The sequence below is a fragment of the Taudactylus pleione genome, unplaced genomic scaffold (genome assembly GCF_031769625.1).
Source record: "Taudactylus pleione unplaced genomic scaffold, aTauple2 ptg000116l, whole genome shotgun sequence".
Taxonomy (NCBI): Eukaryota; Metazoa; Chordata; class Amphibia; order Anura; family Myobatrachidae; genus Taudactylus; species Taudactylus pleione.
Genome location: NW_028284518.1, coordinates 27,331,335 through 27,352,451, shown reverse-complemented (window position 1 = coordinate 27,352,451; position 21,117 = coordinate 27,331,335). Strand labels below are relative to the sequence as shown.

At 40.6% G+C, this 21,117-nt stretch overlaps 1 long non-coding RNA gene across 1 annotated transcript in view; it reads left to right on the top strand.

Annotated features, from left to right (window-relative positions):
- The first annotated feature begins 707 nt into the window (after positions 1–707).
- Positions 708–21,117, top strand: part of LOC148524848 (uncharacterized) — a 28,453-nt gene continuing 8,043 nt past the window's right edge. The window contains exons 1-2 of the long non-coding RNA XR_015878355.1: positions 708–743; positions 10,957–11,112. This is a non-coding gene — a long non-coding RNA (uncharacterized LOC148524848). The remainder of the gene's footprint in view (positions 744–10,956; positions 11,113–21,117) is intronic.

Here is a 21,117-nt window from a genome sequence, read left to right as displayed (position 1 = left end):
TCTCTTATTTATATATGTGGTTCACATGAATAAATATTGTACTACTCAAATCTTTGTTGTCTCACTTATTTATATCCTATAAGTGGCAAATGCATGTCAAGATATGGGATACATGATTACTTATATTGATAAAATTTAAATCCAGGCACATTTTATTTATTTAAATTGTTATCAAAACTTTTTTCATGAGAGTCATAAGTTTTATTTTCATTCTCTCTCATTTATTTTTCACATCAATTTTCACCCTTGTTTCTTATTTTTCTTTCCTTTTTTTTACCACCAATTAATATATATACACTACCACATATATATTTAATATTTATATTAACTTCATATTTAGTATAAATACAGCATAATTCATAGTCACCTATCACATTTCATAACTAAACTGAAGAGACACATAGAAATATATGTGCACATATATACACATGTATTATACTTTAGGAATATATAGTTATGATATATGGATTCTCTTAAGTGAGAACATAACATATTAATAGGGCAACATGTTTTTTAGAACTTGATTTTTACATTATAATATGTTATTATCAAGGATATTCTAATAAGAATCTTCTTAAACTCCTCTATCTGATCGATTTATATTATTATCATAGTTGAAATACATTGGATTGCTCTCTTAGCGATCCATTACTCATGTCTGGCTTTAAGAATTGGCAATCAATGCAGAATCCTGTCTTTCGGATGTCTGATCCTATAGAGTTCTGATTGGCAGCAGAGGAAAGGTAAGGGTATTTAAACCCCTCAATCACACCCATCGGGTCGATTCCTTGATGAAGCCGCAGGCGAAATGCGCATCGGGTCTATGTTAAGGGCCACGCTCACTACATGCAAAAAAATTATGCCGATTATGGCTTAGATAGTATTTGCATGCTGAGCAGCAACCTCCGCTACTCAGAAGTTATATCAACTTATGTCTGACATAGCTACAAACATTCATATAAATTGTGACATCCATGAGCACTGATGTAATGAGGTCTGGAAACATGTATGCTGTTTGATGGTAATAAATGTGACTACAATTAACAAAAACTACTTTAAAAAGACGTGGCATATATGAGCACTGATGTGATGTGCTCTGGAAATATGTATGCTGCTTGAACATATGTTAATAAATGTGTGGCGTCCATGAGCACTGATGTGATGTGCTCTGGAAGCATGCATGCCGTTTGATGGTAATAAATGTGACTACAATTAACCATCTATGAGCACTGATGTAATCTGCTCTGGAAATGTCTATGCTGCTTGAACATATGTTAATAAATGTGATCATAATTAACCAATTTAAAAATCCTTTTATGTATATAGAATACTAAGTGGTAATATTATATACACCACTAACACACATGGACATATGATCAAGAAATAAACTGAATTTGTTATTTGAGCCATATACTGGTGAACCATTGATGAATAAATATTTAGATACTATAACAATTTAATAGCACTGAACCAGTCATTGTGTGAACAAGGGAAAACGCCACACATGATATAATTCATATTTGTTTATATCCATTGGTTGGGAATGTAACACTTTACATAATTTGTGTCAGCTTACATTCCCTGTTTAACAGCAGGTTATTATATAAAGTGTACCAATCTATAATAATCCTTACTGGATAATGTCATATATGTGACAATGCCTATCTGCTTATATCAATGAATGGCACATTAAAAGTGCATAAATAGCAGAAATACATATCACAAATACGACAGATATTCCTGACTGGCACACTAAGGGTGCAGCAATATAAACAGCAGAGATAGACTGATACATTATTGCTGACACTGCAGAGTTAATTTAGAACGCAACATTTTGAAACAAGCAAACATTAGCAAGGTTGCCATTATCTATTCACTATCTGCAACATACGGCTATAGTGCATTTGCCACTTATAGGATATAAATAAGTGAGACAACAAAGTTTTGAGTAGTACAATATTTATTCATGTGAACCACATATATAAATAAGAGAACACAAAGGCATCACATTGCTTGACATAATAGTTGATTCTAAGAGAGGAGAACAACAATATAAATCTGCCCTATTAAATGACATGACCCTTGACATATTATTTTAATTTCGAATTTCTTTCCTTAATCTTTATTTTTAATACTTCGCTGTTTTAGAATCTTTAGAGGGACTAGAGATATTTTAATACATAATTAATAAAAGTTAATTTTTTGTAATTTTTTCTAAACCACTCATTTAGTGCACCTATACACTACCCCTTTTTTCATTTTGTTGCATCTATAATCAATGGTAGTAGGTAGCACACCTCCTTGATATATAAATCATTAAGATAGAATATGTATTCTGTAATTCCAAGGTGGTTGCCGAGTAGAAGCTGTGCCGTGTTTATTTTTCTCTTTAATAGGAAGGATACCACAATATCTTAATATTAATACAAATTCTATCTTTGTAGCACACAATTATAGTTGTATTAAATATTGGAACACAATTATACATAACTATTCATAATTATGAAATTAATTATATACAAATAATAAACTTTGAATGGTATACAAAAGGACTTAGCTAAAACTGTGAAAAATTGACTACAGCAAAAATGGGAGATGAATTTAAGTATATGAAGCAGCTGTCCTTAGGAAACTAGCGAAAGTAGAATTAGAGGTTATCCAGAATAGAGGACAATTTCTAGGTGTAATAAAGATTACGAAATCAATAAGGTCAAAAACTTAATTAGATTTAATACTACTACTACTAATACTGTAAGAACCCCTTGCAGCTTTGGCAATATGCCTTACCCATATCCTGATAAAAAAAAAAACTTAATGCAGTCAAATGGATGAAGGTTCATTTGAAGTCTAAACCTACTACCAAAAATAATGATTTTAGATTACTTTTGAATATACAGTAAGAGCACATTTTCCTCACTAACACTATAAAAAAAAACATCACAGTAAGAAGTTTGGTGGTTTAAAGAGTGGCATGGACCTGGTCATACTAGACATATTGCAAAAATCAACCATTAACAAAATATGTCAATTTAGATTTCCCTGTGGTTAAAATATGCAGGGGTTATTAGCACTCCACAGAAAGAACTTACACTAAAAACCACTAATTTCAGAAAACATGTTATTCTTAATATTTAATTTTTTCAGTAGGAATAAACAAATTAATTAGTAAACTGATTCACAGATGTATGCAGTGCGAATGTTGTTACTGCAGTTAAGCAATTATCAGTGGTCTGCGCATGTGTCTGAGTTGCACAGCACATGTAAATTGTTCCCCAAACACTCTGCAAAGGACCATTAATGAGACTTGAATACTACAAGATATAAGAAATACAGAGCTCTCAGGGCAGTGGCTTCCATTCCCACGGTGTCACCCGGTGCGGGGAGTGACGTTGTTTTGCGCGGTGGAGCCAAAACGTGGCATCACAGAAGGAGCTGTGGCCTCCCAGGAGGGGGCGTGGCCTCGCAGCCGAACCCCAGTGGTTCCATTAGTTATCACTGGGAGGCATGGGGGGTGCCGGAGATGCGTGCAGTGCAGGCCGGCTCCCTCACAGTGTCAGGAGCCAAGTGCTGCACTTAATTATACAGTGCAGCACCCGGCTCCTGTCACTGAGGGGGAGTCTGCACCTTGGTGTCACCCCGTCAGCAATGCCACTGTCACAGGGTCTTATTCCGCAGTGCATTTAAGTGCACTGCTGAACGCAGATTCCCGATGGGTGGGAATCTGCGGAGGCATTGGTAACGTACTGCGCATATGCAGAACAGGTCATCCGTGATCACACGCAGAGTGGCAGCAGATTGTCAGTGATTGACAGTCTGCTGCTGTTTGGGAAGGGGTGGTGACTGCCTCAGTTTCCAGAAACTGAGGTGCCGCTAGGGGGAGGGAAGAGACCAGGATCTCTATAAGCTGACAGAGATTTCCTGGCCTCTTTGTTGTAACTGCGGAGGCTGGCTTGCATGATCCCAAGGATCACTTAGCTGGCCTAAGTTATTGCAGATTATCCGATGCCGTATCCTTGGACGCAGCTCGGATAAGTAATGTATGCAAAAGGCGTGATGCCTTCTGCTGCATTATCATAATTGCAAGGACAAAATTGTAAAGGTGCTTGCACGCAGCTTTGCAATTCCGTCCTGTGATGAATCAGACCCTCAGTTTGCATATATTTGCAAAGATATGTTTAAGCCACCAGGCTGCATCAAGACATCTGTGTTCTTGTGGTCCCTAATGCTACATGATAATAGCACATATGTTAATATATGTAAATTGAGAGCCAACTCACCTGGATGAACCCCACAATCCTTCAAATATCACTACAAGGAACCAGCAAACCCTTCAAATGCTGGCCCCATCTAAGCCTCTCAGAAGAGTAATATAAAATGTGGGTTGCTCAAATCAACTTATTGGCCCTTCATAGGTGCATGCAAAGAGAGGAGTTAATCTAGGCTTTTCATGAACCTGTGAAGGGCCATTAAATTGATGGTACATGTTGAAAACTGACCGAAAAGCTGACTTTAGAACACTTTAGAACATCGGACCAACAATCATTTTTTTTACATGGAGAATAAAAAAGGTCTGCGATTTACTAATGGTCAGTTTTAAAAACAAAAAAAAAATGCTCGCAAATAAATAGAAAACCCACCCAATCATTATACTGGCCTGTGGCAGGTCAGCTTGGTAGATCTATACAATCTGTAATACAGGCTCCTCCTATGTATGTTTGTTTTAAATCAGCTGTACACTGTTGTGTCTTCTGTGGTGGACAAAAAAAGCACAGTCGTTTCAACTGTATATGTCAATGGGAGATGAAGGGAAAGACACTATAGTCAGCAATCTGAATAGGTTCCTGCTTGTATTTGAGAATCTGTGCTGCACTTACTGTGTAGTGTGTACACATTTGAAGAGTATATATCTTTAGCATTTGAGGCAGAGACAGTACTGAGATTGAAAGTTTAACTGTGCTGTGTCTGAGTCAGCTCCACCCCAAACATATTTTTCTGTTTTAAATAAAAATCTCAAGTCTCATAATATATATTCCAAGAGAATATTGTGTGTGTTTGAGGTACAGTGTATATAACTGTACTTACTGTGTGTTTTGACCCCATCAGTTGCACCTCATAATAATAAGTTTAGAAGAATTTTTTTTCTGTTTTAAAAAAAATTCTCAAGTTTCTTAATTAAACTTTATAATATATATATTCAAGGAATATTTGTTTGAAGTGTTTGAATGGCAGTAAATATCTGCCATCATATGATAACATACTGTACTTACTGGGTGTTGTGGCTGCACCCTAAAATAATAAAATCTAGAAAGACATTTTTTCTGGTTTAAAAAAATTCTCAAGTCTTTAAATAAAATTGCATGGTAAAGCTAACAGTCCTTCATGATCCTATCTCATTGTACATTCACTTGGTGTGGTGGCAGTTACAATTTCAAGTACAGTAGCTTTACTCCTGTCCTGGTGTAATTCAATTAGGAATCAGCCAATAGAAAAAAAGAAGCAGCCCAGTACTAGTGCTGGCAGTCATAGTACCTATTAAATAGCTAATTTTTAAAAAGGTCAAGAGGTAAGGACATTCCAAATCTTAATAATGTTTGACATTTAAAAAAAAACCAACTAACTATAAAGGGAAAAGTTACTACCACCAATATAAAATTGCCAACATGCCATACTCCACAGGCAGTGGCAATGAAAGGCATATCAAGCCCTTTATTTGTCAGTTGTGGTCATGCTACCCTTTCAAGTTTATGCACTAGAATGCCTATTGCTAAAGCCAGTGCCATACACAGACAGGCGACTTCTGTAGCCTCGCGTGCACCACCTTCTTGCTCTTAGTCTAGACATGTCACCTCTAATATAGGCAAATAAGTGCACAAAAAAACACTAAAGCTAAAGAACAAACTGTGTGTTCACAAACTTCAGAGTTTTCTAAGGAGAGTCTAAGGGTGTCCATGAGTGCTATGTGCGAGTCTGACGTTTCTGATTCTGAGACTGTAATAAAGAGAAGCAATCTTTCACCATTTCTGAACACACTAAAATGTGAGGATGAGTAGTAGTATAAGTAATGATGATGATATAGACATAGAAAGTAAGGATGCCACTGTGGAACGTGTAAATATGCAACAGGATAAGGGGATAATTGTGCATCTGACACTAATCAGGATGTTGATGATAATTGTGTTAGACAAGAACAGTTGATAAAATTCAGGAGGATGATGGTGTTTGTGTTGAAGTAAGTCGGCATCTTTTGGCAGCGGATCATGCCAGTGAAAAAAAGTGCTTTGTTATACCTGGGCATTAGAACAAAATAGCCACCTCTTCCAAGTGGAATTTTTTTTTCTCAAATCCTGACAACATTTGTCAAGGCATCTGTGATGTTTGTAGTGCCAAAGTAAGTAGAGGTAGGGATGGTAACCATCTAGGCACCTCCTCCCTGTAACATCATTTGCAACAAGTTCATGCAATTATTTTGCAAAATCTGAAAAAATCTGTAAAATAATAACAACCAGTTCAGCATCAGCTACCAGAAGTATGGATAGATACCAGAAATCTCCAATGCAAACACCTTCATCATCAATTTCCCAAGACAAATCCTTGTACACAGGGGTTGCTGCTGCTGGGTGTGACTCACAGAAGAGGACCAAGAAGACTAGTAGTTTCAAACAACAACTGTCTGTAAAACAATTATTTGTAAGAGGAACCAAGTATGACAGCTGCCGTCTTGTTGCACAGTGGATCACTAAAGCCATGATGGCTATGTTGGCATTAGATTTGCATCCAATATCCACCATCAATGCATCTGCTTTTAAAAGATTAGTTTAGCTCATGTGTCCACACTACCAAATTCCATTTAGATTTTCCAGAGTACCAATTCCTCACCTGTACAAGGATGTTAAAATCATTATTATTTACCTTGAAATGCTAATGTGCTGACTATTCACTTAACTACAAATATGTGGACAAATGATACTGGTCATACTAAAGCTTTCTAGACTGTGATAGTTAACTGAGTTGGTGTATTGCCTTAAGCAGCAATATCTAACACACAATGCCAGCTCATTCACATGAAGGTTACTCTCAAATAGCATGTTTTGCATACACAATAAATTCAGTGGATTAGAATTCATTTTCAGCATTCAGCAACTGCATGTAGAACATTTCAGCAGCTGCATGAAAAGTTAAATTGAAGCAAAAGGTAGTAACCAGGTGGAATTCTACTTTATATGCTTCAACAACTGGAGTTAAGCAGCAAGCCATCAAGATGTATACATAAAGCCATAAGATAAGGAGAGAGGGGCATTTTACCTTACTGCAGCACACCGGAGAATTATCTTAGTTTTATGCAAGCTAGTAAAATCATTTGAAATTGTAACTAATGAAGTGAGTTCAGACACTGTCAGTCAGGTTATACTCTTAATTAAACTACTAGAAAAGCTGCTAGAGAAGATGAAGGAGGGGATGAAACTAAGCAATTCTGCTAAGCATGTTGGACTTGTTGATCAAGCCCTTTATTTGCTTTGCCAGGACAAAAGGGTATGCAACATCTTGCAATTGAATAACTACATTTTGGCAACCATGGTTGATCCTAGGTTTAAGTCCTATGTAATGTTTTTCTTTCCAAGTGACACAGATCTTGAGAGAGGCAAAGAGCAAGCAAGTGAGATGTCATCTCAAGTGGCACATAACACCACATCTCCTGCTTCAGTTTATCCTGCAAATACTACCACTAGCAAAAAATTGACCATTTACAAGAGACCCACTAGTGATGACAAGTCAATTCAGTGTACCAGAGTGAAACACTAGGATATCTGGTCAGGCTTAAAGGAAATGGCAACATATATTGACACCTCTACCATGACTCAAGCAACAATACAATGGTGGAGGATTACTTTAATAATAATGTTCAAATTAGCTGATTACACAGACCTTTAGAATAGCCAATTTGGAGCCACTTGTAAAAATATCTTTGGTGTACTTAGCTGCTCACCCTCCAGTGTATACTTGAGAAGAGTTGTTATCACAGCTGGGAACCTGGTGGGTGATCAGCGTAGGAGGCTAATCGCATAAACTGATGTTCATAAAATTAACTACAAATTTTATGAGGAATACTATTGATGCCAATTACAAACAGAGACTATAATGTTGGATTCCAGTAGGGATGAGTTAAGTGCTTGGTTTATTATACAACTTAAGTGCATGTCCTTTTTATTATACAACTTAAGGGTTGGTGGGAGGACTCAAGGACATTTCCATCATGTACCAATTTTAATTATGGACTATGCCCATCTTGCTGTATTGGTGTAAAGACTACTAGCCTGTTTCTATCTCCATATACTGGCCTAAGGCCTGTGATGTGCTGGTTGGAGAAGTGTGTAATTATTTATTTTCTACTAGGCTGTTACTCTGGCTTGAATTGTATGTGACTCTATCTCCATTTTACTGTACTGGCTTGAGGCCTGTGATTTGCTGTTGGAATCAGTTTGCATTTGAAAACTCACATTTGGAAGCTTGGTGCTGTCTATAAAACTGCCATCCTGTCTGCCACTGCTCTGCCACTATGTTTTATAAATGTGCTATATTCTTTTAAACTGCAGCCTCTGGCCAATATTGGTGAAAAAATATAGTGAGCTGTGAGGTAGTCAAAACTGCCTGCAAATGAATGTTAATTACATGATTTTAGCTGTTATCAATTTTTTCAAAAATCCAAAACCAAGACACGATGATAATTTAGAACGAAACCAAAATACAGTGTTCTGTGCTCATCTTTAAAACAAATATAAGTTACATATGTTAGAGACTTGTGCTCCTTTACCTACAGGCACACTAGTCAGCATGCCTCCAGGTGTCCTGTGGGCGGTATTGCTACTGCTCCTTTAGCCCCAGCTACTATCTCCAGTGTGCCCCAGGCCTTCATGCCAACACCCTACAATCTTTCCTGCCATCTCTGTGCACTGGTTGCTTCATGACACTTGTGATCAGCTGACCTCAGTCTCCCCAATCGCAAGCTCTGTAGCAGTCAGCTGATCTGCTCCATCAACTGCAGAGCAGCTGGGGGGATAAAAGCATGTGCTGAGTTCCCAGCAAATTTCCAGAGCAATGTAGCCATTACAGCTGCATCTTTTGGCTCCAGACTCTGTCTCAGCAGTCTGCTGCTATTCCACCATACTCTGCATTCAGTGTTCACTGCTGGCTTCCTAGTGTGATCCAAGTGCAAAGTCAGTTTCAGTCTGACTCAGACTCCATTCCAGCCAGTCCCAGTCTGATCCAAGTGCAAAGTCAGTCCAAACCTGACTCAGGTTTGGTCCGAACATGTCCTAAGTCACGCCCAACTAGTTTCATCAGTTAATGACTTCATCAGGGGGTGTGTTGATGTATATATATATATATATATATATATATCCATCCTACCCAAGAAGGATCTAGGTCAGGCAGTCATTTCAGGCACAATGCATTGGATCAACTTGGGCAGAATAGGTAATACCTGGAATTGATTACACACAATGGGAGAGATAAAATGTCCACACAGAGCCCCTGAAGAGGCAGCCTTTTTGGGCACACTGCATTGGTTACAGTCTGCGAATAAGCAATACATGGAGATAAGATGTGCAAGGATACAATGAATAGTGAGCTAACAGGATATCCCCTGCATCACCACTTCAATTGGTTGCTCATCCCACTCTTGAGAGTACCCGGCAGCATCAGCCATCTTGGGTGCATATATAGGCTACAATGGGCACAACATAGGTTACAATATCTATTGACCACATAGTTACACAGTAGCTAAAATATTATGAAAAACACACAACAGGATTTCATAATTATTACAATGTTCTAAATACATTGCTAGTTCCTACAAAATTTATTGGAGATTTTTTACTTGTTTTTGACGTAGATCCTGTCTCCCCCTGCTCTATTTTCTTAATCTCTTTCCCCTCTGTGGATTATATCACTTTGACTTGTGAGCTGCAGCTGTGGCTATTAATAAGCCTCAGCCACTATAAATTACAAACCTCATGAGCTACAGAGGCAGAGAAGAGTGAGGGGCAGACACACTTCAATGGAGTGAGAGCATGTAAATTAGAAGGACAGGTGGCAGGAAAAGCCCAGCAAGTAAAGGAATGGCATGGACAGCAGCATAGTGTAACAGTTGGTGTTGAGGTGTTTTGTTGTTGGAGTGGCTGGTGTCAGTCTGTGAGGGAGTGGAGATGTACTTACCCACTCAGCTTTTGAGAACAGTGAAAGCACAAGGGAGACTCTTTGGGAGGAGAGGAATGCAGACATCCCAGCAACAAGGAAATTCCTGTTGGATCATATCTGAGAAGGGGATCATTTTACCCACCATTACATGGTGAGGTGTTGGAGCAGAGAACATGCAGTTGAAGATTGAATGCAAAAGGAGACCGAAGGTGGCACATGATTGCATGAGCATTAGCCTTACTGCTGAGCTCTGAAAAATGTTTTGTTTGTACATTTGCAAGTTCCCATTTTGAGAGCATTGCTTTACATTTTGACTCTAACAGTGCTGTAACTCATAGAGTAAGAGCCACAAATAAGCACAGTTAAGACTTGAATTCAATTTGGGTAAGCAACGTTTAAGCCCTCTAGGAGGAACCATCTCGTGAATAGTATGCTAAACATTTTAGCTAGGTAGAGAGTATAATTATAAGTGAGATACAGAAGCAGTGTTAATTTAATTGATTGACAGAACTGAAGTAAATTGCCAATGTATTTTATATTTAAATGATATTAAAATAGTAAATGATATCCAAAAAAGTGAATATGAGTTTATAGTATTTGTTTATGTTACTTAATATTTAGAAATTAGTTTACAGTAGTAAGTGTATATAATTTGTACAAATAAATGAAACCAGCAAATAGTGCTATGACAATTTAGTAATAACACTTTGTAGAGTTAGTGAGCTGTTAAATAGTAATTTTTGTGTTTTTTTTAATGTCAAGAAAATTGGCAAGTCACATGACCCACCTGCTTACTGTCTGCCTCTCAGAGAGAACTCCTTGCCTTTGTGCTGTTATGTGAAAGGGGGAATTACAGAGAAAACTGCCAAAGAGAAAAGTTGGAACAAAAACCACTCCTTCCATATGCACGAACAGAAGGTAACATCAGGGCATCTAATAACACTGCACAACAATGAAAATGTTTCCTATGTGAAAATAGTTACTTCTAATTAGGGGTGTGCACCGGCCACTTTTCGTGTTTTGTGTTTTGGTTTTGGATCTGGATCTTTCTTTGTGTTTTGGATCTGGATTGGTTTTGCCAAAACCACCCTTCCATGTTTTGGGTTCTGGGTTTTGTGTTTTGGATCTGTATTTTTTTGAAAAAAAGCATAAAAACAGCTAAAATCACAGAATTTGTAGGTTTTTCTGCTCCTATGCTATTATTAACCTCAATAACCTTAATTTCCACTCATTTCCAGTCTATTCTGAACACCTCACACCTCACAATAGTGTTTTTATGTCCAAAAGGTTGCACCGAGGTAGCTGGATGACTATGCTAAGCGACATGAGTGGGCGGCACAAACACGTGACCCATCTAGGCGTGATACTGCAGTTGCAGACAGGATGGCAGTTTGAAAAACTAGGCCCCAAACTGTACATAATGCAAAGAAAAAAAAGAGGTGCAAGATGGAATTGTCCTTGGGCCCTCCCACCCACCCTTATGTTGTATAAACAGGACATGCACACTTTAACAGACCAATCATTTCAGCGCCAGGGTCTGCCACACAACTGTGGCTGAAATGATTGGTTTGTTTGGGCCCCCACAAAACAAGCTGGCAATTAATGTGTCCCTTCACAAACTGGCTCTACGGAGGCAAGATGTCATCCTCATCCTCCTCATCCACCGATTCCTCACCCTCTTCAGTGTGTACATCCTCATCCTCACACAGTATTAACTCGTCCCCACTTGAATCCACCACCACAGGTCCCTCTGTACGTTCTGGAGGCTGGTCTCCCTGGAAGAGCTGATAATTCATTTTGATGAACATCATCTTCTCCACATTCTGTGGAAGCAACCTCCTATGCCTTTCGCTGACAAGGTTCCCGGCTGCACTAAACACTCTTTCGGAGTACACACTGGAGGGGGGGGAAATCAGGTAAAATAGAGCCAGTTTGTACAGGGGCCTCCAAATTGCCTCTTTTTCCTGCCAGTACAGGAATGGACTGTCTGACATGCCTACTTGGATGCTGTCACCGATGTAATCCTCCACCATTCTGTCAATGGTGACAGTATCATATGCAGTGACAGTAGACATGTCAGAAATTGTTGCCAGGTCCTTCAGTCCGGACCAGATGTCCAAATTTGGTCCTGCCTGCCCTGCATCACCGCCAGCGGGTTGCTTAGGATACCTAAGTTTTTTCCTGGCAGCCCCAGTTGAGGGAGAAAATGAAGATGGAGCTGTTGACGTGTCACCTTCCGCTTCAGCTGACAGTGTGTTCACCAGCAGGTCTTTGCACCTCTGCAGGCTTGTGTCGGCCGGAAAGAGAGACACCACATAGGCTTTAAACCTAGGATCGAGCATGGTGGCCAAAATGTAGTGGTCTGATTTCAACAGATTGACCACCCTGGAATCCTGTCAAAGCGAATGAAGGGCTTCATCCACAAGTCCCACATGCCGAGCGGAATCGCTCCGTCTTAGCTCCTCCTTCACTTTCTCCAGCTGCTTCTGCAAAAGCCTGATGAGGGGAATGACCTGACTCAAGCTGGCAGTGTCTGAACTGACTTCACGTGTGGCAAGTTCGAAGGGCTGGAGAACCTTCCACAACACGGAAATCATTCTCCACTGCACTTGAGTCAGGTGCATACCCCCTCCTTTGCCTATGTCATAGGTGGATGTATAGGCTTGTATGGCTTTTTGCTGCTCCTCCATGCTCTGAAGCATATAGAGGGTTGAGCTCCACCGCGTCACAACCTCTTGCTTCAGGTGATGGCTAGGCAGGTTCAAGAGTGTTTGCTGGCACTCCAGTCTTCGGCACGCAGTCGCTGAATGGCGAAAGTAGCAAGAAATTTTTCGGGCCACCCAAAGAGTCTCCTGCACGTCCCTGTCGCTTTTCAGAAAATTCTGCACCACCAAGTTTATTGTGTGAGCAAAACATGGGACGTGCTGGAATTTGCCCAGATGTAATGCCCGCACAATATTGGTGGCGTTGTCAGATATCACAAATCCCCAGGAGAGTCTAAGTGGGGTAAGCCACTGGGCGATGATTTCCCTCAGTTTCACTAAGAGGTTGTCGGCGGTGTGCCTCTTACTGAAACCGGTGATACACAGCGTAGCATGCCTTGTAACGAGCTGGCGTTTCTGAGATGCTGCTACTGGTGACGCTGCTGCTGTTGCTGCGTAAGGTGATACATCTACCCAGTGGGCTGTCACAGTCATATAGTCCTTAGTCTGCCCTGTTCCACTTGTCCACATGTCCGTGGTTAAGTGGACATTGTGTACAATGGCATTTTTCTGGACACTGAGGACACTTTTTCTGATGTTTCTGTACAGTCTCGGTATCGCCTGCCTAGTGAAGTGGAATCTAGACGGGATTTGGAACCGGGGACACACTACCTCCATCAATTGTCTAAATCCCACTGCACTAATGGCGGATACCGGACGCACGTCTAACACCAACATAGCAGTCAAGGCCTCAGTTATACGTTTTGCTTCAGGATGACTGCTGTCGTACTTCATCCTCCTCGCTAAGGACTGTTGGAGGGTCAACTGTTTAGTAAAAGTAGTTATGTTCCTACTTCCTCTCTGGGATGATGAACGACTCCCAGCAGCAGCAACAGCAGCAGAGGCAGCAGTAGGCGTAGCAATGCAGGATCCTCCGGAGGAATCCCGGATAGGAGAGTCAGTCATGCCAGTGACATGGCCTGCAGGACTACTTCCGATCCTGACTAAGGAGGAAATTGACGAGGAGGGAGTTGACGGTGTGGTTTGCAGGCGCTTGGATAAAACAGGACAACGGGATTTAGGTGTCCCTGGACTGCTTACAGTCTTAGCCAAAGTTTCTGAAATTGACAGTAACTTTTTATGAACGCGCTGCAGGTGCCGTATAAGGGAGGATGTTCCTAGGTGGTTGACATCCCTACCCCTACTTATTTCACCTTTACATATGGTACATATGGCAAGACAGTTGTCCGGATTTGGATAGAAATATTGCCAGACCAAAGAGGTGGAATGTTTGGTCTTCTGCCCAGGCATGACCGTGATGGGCTTTTTCATCCCACGGACAACAACTGTCTCCCCCGGAGCCAGATTTAAACAAACCACATCACCATCAGAATCCTCCTCGCCAACATCCTCCTCAGCGCCAGCTACACCAGTATCCTCATCCTGTTGTACTTCAACAGTGACATCTTCAATTAGCATATCAGCAAGTGGACTGTGGGTGCTCCTTTCAGCACTTGCAGGGGGCGTGCAAATGGTGGAAAGAGCCACCTCTTCCCGTCCAGTGCTGGGAAGGTCAGGCATCGCAACCACCACCACACTTGGACTCTCCTTGGGGATTTGTGATATCTTCTTAGAAAGCACAGTTCTTCGCTGTGCTTTTGCCAGCTTAACTCTTTTGATTTTTTTAGTGGGAGGAGGGCTTCCATCGTCATGTGAAGCTGAACCACTAGTCATGAACATACTAGGGATCGACCTAAGCCGTTCCTTGCCACTCCGTGTCGTAAATGGCATATTGGCAAGTTTACGTTTCTCTTCAGCTGATTTAAATGTTTTTTTCAAGGTCATTTTCCAGAACTTTGTCATTTGGGATTGTATATGCCCTCTATTATGACATTGGGCATCGGCCTTGGCAGACGACGTTGATGTCATGTTATCGTCTATGTCATGACTAGTGGCAGCAGCTTCAGCACTAGGAGGAAGTGGTTCTTGATCTTTCTCTATTTTATTTTTATCGGAGAAAGTTTGGTCCTCCATTTATGTTATATCGATTTGATATATACGTGCGGCTAAACACAGAAAATATTTTTTTATTTTTGCTGGAGAGTAGTGCACTTTGTGGGTTACACCAGCCTTTAAGAAATGAGCCAGCCGGCTCTTTACTTATGGGACACAGGCGCACGCTTGGCGCAGCTCCTTTGTTGATGCACGTGCGGCTACTGCGCACACAATTCACAAACACAGAAAATATATATTTTTTTGGTTTGGAGTGTACTTTGGGGGTTACAGCACCCTTTAATGGTCAAGCCAGCTGGCCCTTTACTTATGACACAGGCACACGCTTGGCGCTGCTCCTTTGTTGATGCACGTGCGGATACTGCGCACACAATTCACAAACACAGAAAATATATATTTTTTTTATTTGGACTAGAGTGTACTTTGGGCGTTACAGCACCCTTCAACGGTCAAGCAAGCCAGCCCTTTACTTATGACACAGGCGCACGCTTGGCACTACTTTGTTGATGCACGTGCGGCTACTGCGCACACAATTCACAAACACAGAAAAAATATTTTGTTATTTGGTTTGGAGTGTACTTTGGGGGTTACAGCACCCTTTAACGGTCAAGCCAGCTGGCCCTTTACTTATGACACAGGCGCACGCTTTGCACTACTTTGTTGATGCACGTGCGGCTACTGCGCACACAATTCACAAACACAGAAAATAATTTTTTTTTTGGTTTGGACTGGAGTGTACTTTGGGGGTTACAGCACCCTTTAACGGTCAAGCCAGCTGGCCCTTTACTTATGACACAGGCGCACGCTTGGCACTACTTTGTTGATGCACGTGCGGCTACTGCGCACACAATTCACAATCACAGAAAATATATATTTTTTTGGTTTGGAGTGTACTTTGGGGGTTACAGCACCCTTTAACGGTCAAGCCAGCTGGCCCTTTACTTATGACACAGGCGCACGCTTGGCACTACTTTGTTGATGCACATGCGGCTACTGCGCACACAATTCACAAACACAGAAAAAATATTTTATTATTTGGTTTGGAGTGTACTTTTGATGTTACAGCACCCTTTAATGGTCAAGCCAGCCGGCCCTTTACTTATGACACAGGCGCACGCTTGGCACTACTTTGTTGGTGCACGAGCGGCTACTGCGCACACAATTCTCAAACACAGAAAAAAATTTTTTTTGGTTTGGACTGTAGTGTACTTTGGGGGTTACAGCACCCTTTAACAGTCAAGCCAGCCGGCCCTTTACTTATGACACAGGCGCACGCTTGGCACTACTTTATTGATGCACATGCGGCTACTGCGCACACAATTCACAAACACAGAAAATAATTTTTTTTTTGGTTTGGACTGGAGTGTACTTTGGGGTTTACAGCCCCCTTTAACGGTCAAGCCAGCCGGCCCTTTACTTATGACACAGGCGCACGCAGGCACTACTTTGTTGATGCACGTGCGGCTACTGCGCACACAATTCACAAACACACAAAAAATATTATTTTTTTAGCATTTGGGGGGAGCACCCCTGATGGACAGAGCACCCCCTGGACAACACTACAGCACCCCTTTAGGACTGGGACACTGCACAGGACTTTGGAGTGGACACAGCCCCTGTGGACAACTGACTGCACAACATAGTACAGCCAGCCCCTATGGACTTTGGAGGAGTGGACACAGCCCCTATTAACAACAGCAGCACAGCACAACACAGCCAGCCCCTATGGACTTTGAAGTAGTGGACAACAGCAGCACAGCGCAGCAGAGCACAGCACAACACTACTCTGCACTACACTACACTACACTACACAGCCCAGCCAGCCCTAACTCCCACCCGCCCTCTTCACTGTCCACAGCCGAGTGAGAAAATGGCGCCGACGCGGGTACCTTATATAGGATCCAAAACCTGCGAGACCCAGAAGGCGGGATGATGACGTTTTGCCTCGATTTCAGATCCAAGTCAGGCGGGAAAAGTCGAGCCTGACTCGGATCTGACTCGGATCGGGGGGGTTCGGATTTCAGAAATCCGAACCCGCTCACCCCTACTTCTAATTGATTTCAGCATGCAGAATGAATATGACATTTCAAACTCTGTTAGCTCTGAGTTCCGAGATATAGCCCATTTATGACGATGTAGGGGTATTCCTAGTGAAGTGGGCAGAATGGAGAGAATCTTACCAGCAATCTGCGTTCCACGCAGAGGGGGCAGGGCCTAATGACACAATTAAATGAATCAGTTATTTGTCCCCTCCCCTATTCAAATATATGCTATTCACAGGATTATCCACACAAGATAACTGTGGTGCACTGAGTGACAAGCATAGTGAGCGATTCCACCAAGACATTTCAGCAATGGAACAAAGATATCAGGGTAGGTGAATCACTACTGTTGGACAGTGACAAGAGATGCCCCAGAAGAGGAGTACAAGCGACAAGCAAAGAGAAAGCTTCCCCGTGAATAGGCCACTATATTAGATAGTACTTTTGTATGCTGTATGTTTATTTCGTATGCTGTATGTTTGTTTCGTTTTGTGTTCTTATTTGTGATTGATTAAATTAAAACAACTGTTATTTATTTTCTATCAAGAAAATATCAGATTATTTTAAAATAGCTTTTCACTATGACTGTATTACTAATGTACATACAGTATAGTGCAAGTAGTGTAGCTCACAAAATAGAGCTAGAAAAAACATTGTGAAATCATTTTAGTTTTTCTTGACCTCAAATTAGTAATGTATGACTATTTTTAGAAAGGAAACAATTTAAAAGTATTAATTTGTTGTACAGTGTAATCAATTTATTACAACATTACAAACAAATACTGTACTGTATTAATATTATTTAGGGTACCACATCACATTAGTATTAACTATTAGCACACACATTATGTAATTCAATAAAATAAGTGTATAGTAGGTGTTCTAACTGAATAGTTGAAAGGTTACCAACCTCCATTTATAAAAATGCAATTGGGGTTTACATATATATTAATATTATTGCAAATTATAAGGTGGCTATTTATTACAAGCACACATAGGGGCAAATTCAAATGGGTGCGACAATAGTAGAAAACCTGTACCTGCGTGGTTTTGCCAGCAGGTGCGGGTTCTTTGCTATTCAAATAGCTCTTTTTTCTTTTTTTATGTGCCGGGATGTTTTTTTTCACGCACCTCCTGAGCAAGTGTGATCTTTCCTAAAATTGGTGATTTTAGGAAAAATCACCAGGACTTGTTCAGGCATCCCTGCAGTACCTCCCCTGAGGACTAATTAAGAAATTGGAAGTGACCAATTAGCTTAATTAGTCCTTACTTACTTACTTACTTACCTTCCGACGTGGTGTCTTCTTTATCCAGCATCAGAAGCCAAGTCTTCTGCAGCAGGGTGAGTATGTCAATGTGTGTGAGTGTTTATTACTGTGTGTGTGTGTTTGAGTGTGTGTCTGTGTAGCTCCCCAGAATGGACCCTGGAAGAACTACATCTCCTAGCAGCCCTTGCCCCTCCCACAGCAGCCCTTGCCCCTCCCACCAGCCTCTGGAGACTCCCAGCAGCCCCCTCTCCAGTAAGAAGACAGAGGTGAGGCCACCAGAAGCCACAGAGACCATTGGAGACCCCCGGGCAGGTAAGTGCCGAATTCTTTTTTTTTTACGTGGCGCTGAAAACCCTGTGACCATTTTTTTTAAATTGGATTCCACGGGTATCGGAAACAGCCATACCTGCGGTATTTCAAAATTGGGCACGAGGGACGCAAGGTTTTTTACCTCGTTAAATCTCGCACCCAATTGATTATGCCCCATAGTATTTGTGCAATTGGTAATGAAGTATTTAACTGAATAAAGTTTTTTTGAAATGAGTAAATAAAATGAGAAGAGGATAAGCTAATTTATAAAGTTCAAATATTTATAATTTAATATTTATTTTGTGCAAACTTTATTTATGAAGATAATATAATAATATATAGGTTAATGACTATTTCATTGGAAAGTGAAACATTAGTTTTATATATAGGATTTGTTTCCAGAAATATGTTGCAATATAAATACCATAAGATATTTTATATAAGTATCAGAGGCAGCTAATATGCTTTTTGCGCTGTGTTAAAATTAATTATCAAGCGAAAACTGAACAGAGCCATTTTATAGACAAAATGGTAGCACACTTCCTAATTTAAAACTTTCAAGCAGTAACTAATAACCTTGGATATCTGTATTCTATACTTTCTAATTGACATTTCATTTACCATATCCTTCATTACATTAAAACAAGCTACAAACAATGTGTCCTAAAAATGTGTAAAATATTTTTTACTAATAATAAGCAAATGCTCTACAGTATGAGCATTTTACATCCAGTTCGAATTAGCATTTCTCTATAGCTGTATATATTTAAATAATTCCTATGCACACAATTAACATACTGTATTTAAGGGTTAATAATTATTACTACTTAACTTAGGCCTATAATACCCATTGACTTAGTGCTAAATGGTGTTAAGTGGTTATTACAATTAATGTGTAAGGTAACCTTGCTCTTAATTTGTATTTTTTTTCTATTTCATTTAGAGGTGTCATGGAAAGTCATATAGTCCAGTTATATATTAGATGAGTTCCTCTCATTAATAGTGTAATGAGTGTTTTAAAGATTAACTGAATTACTGGCATATATCTGTGAGCAGTTCTGTTCCAAAAAGCATTTCATCATGATCTGCCCTTTTAAATAGTAACAGACATTAAACATTTTGTCGAATAGCGTTAGTATATATATGCATTTACATCTGCCACACACCATTTTCAATGCATGCTTTTATTTCACTATATTAATATCTTTAATGATAATATCATGTTATTTCAGTTTTCATATTGGAAATTTTATATATATTTTTTCCATCTAAAGCTGTAGCCAAGGCCGCCATCAAGGGGGGACTGCCGGGACTGACATCCCAGGCTCTGTACACACAGAATGAGAGCAGAGGTCCATCTGCTCCTAACACCCAGTGCCTGCTCCTGCCATCCAGCACCATTCAACAAAGTGAGAGGAAGTGGCCCTCACACTCCTACCGTCATCCGTTACCACCCCCTTTAGTTAAAAGTAATAGGGGCCCCTGATCCTATTAGCACAATGCCGCTACTACCCCACACCACACAAAAACAGTGATTCCCTATGGAGCCAGCCATTCTGACTCCTCCTGACTAACCATCTCCAAAAGCCGCGGGTGAGCATGCAATAAAGTTTTTTTTGTGAGCTGGCGCACCAGACGTCATGATGTCACGGCACTGAAGGAGAGAGGAACCATGGCACATTGAGAATGGAGCAGCCAAAACAGAGTAAGGAGGTTAAGGGCTACAAAGTGGATGCAGGGGCTGGCTGGAGAGTGGAGACGGGAGGCAAATCAGGACTGGAGAGACAGAAGGTGACTGGCTGGGGTTAGTGAGTCACTGCAGTTCTAGAGAGATATGACTACATTTTTTGGTGTCGAAATAAAGTGGTGGGGGGCAGGCCCTGACTATTTTGTCAGTCCCAGGCCCCACAATTTCTGACTGCTTCCCTGGTTGGCAGAAAATAAAGCAAAAAAGCTAAAATTAGTAACCAAAACAAGGAAATTAAACTAAGCATACTGTATGAATATGGATATCACATTACTTAAGAATAATGTTTGGTGGCTTAGATTAATTTAACCTGTTTGGGGTAAGCATAAAAATCCATGGAAAAGCATTTGGAAAGTCAAGGAAAAAGAACAAAGCTACTTTAGACTAGGGATGTGCAGGCTCGGATAGGTTCGAGTTTTGTCCAGGAATGATGATGTTCGTCCATGTAAGATGATGTTTAGCCTCTTTCTGAGTTCCGTTTTTTTGGAGGGAAAAATCTGAACTCAACGTGCAAACTCGAACCTATCCGAGCCTGCACATCCCTACTTTAGACTAGAGATGTGCAGGTTCGGTTTTCAGAAAACCGAACCTTCCCAAACTTAACCATTTTGAGTGGATCTGAGACAGGATGCCATTTTCAGATTTCAAAATTAGGCAAAATGTCATCTTCCTGGCATTGGATCTGGAATGTTTTGGATCCTACAGTATATAACTCCATCCCGCGATGAATCGAGGACCATTTCACAGAGGACTGCCAGAGAAAGAACTGTGTGACAATGCTGAGCTCAGCCGGCCTATGCTATTTCACACAGGACTGCCAGAGAGAGCTGTGTGCTTACTGA